General features: G+C 42.2%; 1 long non-coding RNA gene across 1 annotated transcript; it reads right to left on the reverse strand.

The window, feature by feature from the left end:
- Positions 1-1,271: 1,271 nt before the first annotated feature.
- LOC147600006 (uncharacterized) lies at positions 1,272-4,022 on the reverse strand. Its single transcript, XR_015259161.1, has 3 exons — positions 3,908-4,022; positions 2,936-3,061; positions 1,272-1,387 (listed from the first exon to the last, which is right to left on the reverse strand). It is a non-coding gene; the product is annotated as an uncharacterized LOC147600006 (long non-coding RNA).
- Between the last annotated feature and the right edge of the window lie 1,214 nt (positions 4,023-5,236).

The following is a 5,236-nucleotide window of genomic DNA, read 5'->3' on the forward strand; positions in this document are numbered from 1 at the left end:
TCTTTAAGAGCTAGCAGCTTCCTCTGATTTAAAACCAACTGTTGCGCTGCAAATTTTATCACAGTAGAAAATTGAACTATTTTCATTTAAATTAGGGTGAAATTGCATGCAATTGATCATTTGGAGTGTCAGGTTGCTTGTTTTTCATAAGGTTGTTTGTGCCTATGCATTGCCCTCAAGGGTGACTGGTATCTCAGAATGAGGGTGAAGAGAAAGCAAGCCCAACTTCAGCTGAGGGACTGTGTACACTGCAATGAATACCTCCAAAGAGTCCAGCTTATTTTAAATTAATGTTTGGATACAGGCTACATATTTCTAGTAACCAATTTAAAACCTGGAACTTTATCATAATTATAAGATTAGGTCCTGCACAAAAAAAAAAAAAAAATCTTTTGGATTGTAGCCATAAGACATTTTGCAAAAAGTGAACTGATCCTGCGTCTTGTTTCTTAGCAGTCTATTTACTCAGTCCATTGCTTCCTTGTTCTTCTTACGTAAACTTCCTCACAGCAAACACGCTGAAAACATTTTCCACTGAAAATGTGTCCAACATAATTCAATAAACAATGTAGTAAATAAGGGACTGCAAATTCAGAGAGCCATCTACTGGCAGCTAAGTGAAACGAGTTAAATTCATTAAGGGCCAAATCTTCTCTGCCTCTCTTTGCAAATAATTTCTTTAAAGATAAGGAACTACACAGGGGTAATGTAAACTGTACAAGCATAATTATCGTCTCAAAAGATGTATGGCACGAGTGAAGATGCTGGTGTTCTCAGAGCAAGAAGGAGCCACCTCGTTTCCCCAGTGCCGAGACTCTGCTGGGCGAATGAGAAACCAGAAGAGTAAAGAGGAGCGAGGACTCGAGTGCCTGCAGCCTTCACTACATCCCTCACATCCCTGTGATTTCTTTTATAGATGGCTCAAGCCAGGCATAGCAAAAGCTAATGACAGCAGATCTGGAGGCAGAGCCAAGGTGCCCTGAGCGTCGCACTTCACAGATGATTTTTATAGGAAACGGTGGACATCAGAAGATCGCAACAGATCCTCACAGCAAGGAAGGGTGATGCTATGCAGTTCTGGATACCAAATCAAATCAGATCAACTACTGCATGAAGGAAAACAGCTGTGTGTAAACATTCTGCCTAGAGCAGAACCTCCCAGCCCGTGAGCCTGACCCACAGGAGGATCGTGCTTCCTCTCCCAGGGCGAAGCGTGGCAGTTCCAGGCACTGGTGCTATCTGAAGGTGGGGGATGCAGCAGTGCTGTCTGGTTCCTCCCCTTCTCTTGGACTTACCTCCGCTATTTTAGGTGGAGCAGCTGGGTAGACCAGCAGACACTGCAGCAGGAATGGTGGCCAGACTCACACTTCTACAGCAGGAAAAGTTCCTTTTGAGGGAGAAATGGAAATTTGAATCTTCAACTGCGCTACTCTTTTTGCAGCCTTCTTCATACAGCAGTATTTGATGTCTGCTTCATTTTTGCCTTTATCCTTTGTCTCCTGGCATTATTACTTTAAGATTTCTTCATTTTAATAGATGACTTTGTGAACTTAAATCTCCTCAGATAAGGTCTCAGAGTCTTCCCAACTGAGCTTCCATTAATTTCTGCTCATGTTTATAAATTTCAGGTAGTTTATGTTTCTACTCTGAACACAGCTGTCAATCTCTCCCAGTTTAATACTCTGCAAATGCCACTAATGTGCTCTTTATTTTCTCTTCCAGATATTTAACCAAGATCTTAAATTAAGAGTAGCCTTGGCATAGATTCTTACAGGTATCCTACTGGAGCCTCCTCTTCCCTAGCCTAATCCTGAGATAGAGTGAGAAAATCAGTTTTTGGATGGCGTGGTACGAGCAGAAGCATGCTGGCTAGATCAGCGGAGACTAAGATCTCAACAGCAATCTAGCGAGCGGTATGCTCACCCTGTCCCTTTCATCCTGCACTACTGCTTGAAAGGATGATGCAGAAATTACTGCCACAATGGCAGATTGATGTACCAGATGGGAGCAGATTCACACTTGGGTAGACACGTGAGTGTAGTCTGGAGCGGGACCTTGGGGCCACCCTCAGCACACAGCACAGTCAGTGCATGCAGGTGGGAACATCTCAAGAAGCAACTTGGGAGAATCCTTTGTTCCCTGAAAAGATCCCTCAAGTGTCCAGTGCTTCTTTGTTGCTTTACAGTGTGCATGCATTGACTATCAACCTTGGAAGATTCCAACTTCTTTGTCAACTCCATGATGTTCTGGAGTAATGGGTCTGCTTCAGAGACAAAGTAGTTCTCATAGCTTTTAGTTTTTAATCAATAATGCTTCTCATCTTTATAAAGCTCTGTATCGTTTATCTAACCATTCTACTTCCAGCAGTGTTGCTAAGTGCAAGCAACCCTTTCGCAAGCAGGTCTGGGGTTTTCTGTTCTTAAACGGGTGGGAGTAACCTTGTTGTAACCTATTTCAACAAGTAGTTCTATGAGCAGCAGAATTAACACAGACTGGATTCCAGTGTTCTCCTTTTATCCTATTCCAGGGCCTCTTTTTACCTGAGCAGCTATTTCCATAAAAACTAGAGGTATTTAGTATCTCTGAGGCTCTGCAGACTTGATTAAATTGCAGAGCGGTTTCAAAACTTTCCAGAGGGAAACATCACAGATGGCTTACTTCCCTAGGAAATGAAACTAAAAATAAATAAGGAAAAATTCCCTCCTCTATAGCTCCTTGACCCAAGCTTTGCTCTGTTTAGACAACAGAAAAACGGGTATTTTGGAAAAGCACATACTGTCAGCCAAATGTTTAATGAGCTTTTCTAAATATATTGCAGATTACTAATGAATGCTTAGATGACCTCCCAAAGGAGATCTAGTAGGCTAGTGGAGTGAGGCTCCACGGAAGTGCAGCTTCATTCCCCTGACTGTCCAGCAATTCGGTGTTATCTTACCATTCTGCAGTATTTGGCGGGTAAACGTTGTGTAAGCCTGGTATCTCTAAGATCTGTAAAGCAGAGTATCTTCTCTGATTTTTAGTCTCCTTGGCATTGCCACTTGGTGTTACCCACTTGATTTACCTATTAAAAAAAGCAAAGACAAACTATATTTTCCGTGAACACAGATTTTAAATATTTCCTTACTAGTACTGTATTAATTTAGAACAAGTAGAGCTCAAAGATGGTTTGCGTGGCCTTTATGTCATTAAAATGTTGAAAGTGTAAATTCTGTGACATTTGTTAGAAGTTGAACACAGTATGTTCTCTCCTACTCCCTCTGAAAAATCTTTCCTACAGAAATAGGAATTAGGGAATGTGAAGAAAACTCTTTCTTTACAGGTAGCTATTTATGGTTGCTTGAGTAATTATTTTGCAATCAAAGCTTTGTTTTGCATGGTCTGACTGATGCAAAAAGCAGACAATAAATATCTTCATTCGCATAACCTGATTGCCTGAGGGATTTACAATGTATATCCAGATGGCATATTGTGTGGCCTATCAAATCAGGGCATGGTTATTAAATTTCAGAGCAGGAAGGTGCAGGCAACTAATTTCAGGCAAGGGACCAGCCATTTCATTTGATCAACTGAATACTTCTTTGTTCAATGTTTAGCCAAATTCAAGCCACGTTAGCTACTCAGCTCTCAATATTCGAGACCATACACAAACAGACAAGCACATTCATCTTTGTCTTTGAGGATAAAAGCAAAGATGAAAATTTAAAGAACTATTATTCCTACAACAGGTCATCAAATTCTGAAGACAGGAGGCCTGTTTCCTTCTGCACTGACAGATTACCCACGCTTGTGGGACCACAGTCTTTCATGAGTTTAGTACAAACAGCAGCATGGTTTTTATTTTTACATCTTTATCTTTGCTTGGAATATAAAGACATATATGGTGCACGTGCCACTTTCTGTGTATTACCTCTCCGTTCCAGTGTTGAAAAGGAACAGTGACTACATGTGACCATTCTTCAGGACTTTTTAAATTTTGTCACGGTAGTGTTACTGCTGTAACTCCACTATACAGAGGTGCTTGCTGTTGGAGTCTGAAGGATTCCTAAAAGAGATGAGGATTGTGATCACTAATTTATAGGAACACAGACATGAAGTGCTGTCAGCAAGGGCAAGCAGTGAGCTGAAAGGATTAGAAAGGTGATCCCCTACAACCACACTTCAAGTGAATACCTAGACCTTTGAAACAAGATGTCGTCTGCTTTGCACATTAATACCTACGATCTTCTTTACTGATAGACCCTGCTACGTGAAATATATTATACCCATGAGATTATGCAACAAAAACCAACATGAAATACATGAAACAGCTACTGTTGGTCTTAGTACTGAAGCTTAATTTTAGATCATGTGCTATAATCATGTGCCGATTATAAAAAAATAAACTGAGTCTGATCATCTCTGACCAGCAGAAGGCAGTAAAATCACAACATGGAAAAAACCACCCAGCTTTCTTCACGAACCCACACGCGTGCTGTTGAATCCCGAGTACACGGAGAACGCAGGGACGTTGTATTTCTATAGGATGTGAAGCAGTAACGCCAGCTCCAGACTTCCAACAAATTCAAGTCACATCCTTCCCAAATCCTGTACTTTTTTTTTTTTTTAAATCCTTGGCTCCTGATACAGCCAATGATTATTTTTAAGCAGCTTAAGACAAACAGATTAATGAAGAATCTACTTTATAAAAGACTTAAAACCCCCAAACCCTCAGCATGTCTAGCCTAGGAAAGTAAGAGGAGATGCACTTACTCTGATGTATTTTTAGAAAAAAAAATAAAGTAGTAAATTGAACTGGAAAGCACTGTTGGCATGTGAACAAACACGCATGTGTTTAGGCTGGAAATTTAAATATTACCAGTCTCCAGAGAATGTGGAGATTTTTGAAGCATTTTGCTGTTGTGGAATCAAAAAGAAAATTTAAAAAAAAGCAAACCAAAACAAAACCAAGAAAAAAGGCAAACAAACAAAAACCCAAACCACCTTGAAAGGGCGGCTGGAGACTCCGGGAGGCACGGGGGCGGGCCGGGCCAGGCCTGGTTTGACGGCACGACCAACCTTCCCGCGCAGAGCCTCCGGCCTCCCGCCCCATGCCCGCCTTTCCGGGGGCTCGCCCCCAGCCACCGCCCATCCCGCCCTGCCCGGGGGACCCGGCTCGCCCCGCCCCGGCCTCCTCCGCCGCTTCCCGCTGTGCCCCTTCCTCGCCCTCTCCCGCTGGACTTCAGCTCCCAGCATGCCC

Source organism: Chlamydotis macqueenii, chromosome 8 (genome assembly GCF_036417535.1).
Source record: "Chlamydotis macqueenii isolate bChlMac1 chromosome 8, bChlMac1.mat, whole genome shotgun sequence".
NCBI lineage: Eukaryota > Metazoa > Chordata > Aves > Otidiformes > Otididae > Chlamydotis > Chlamydotis macqueenii.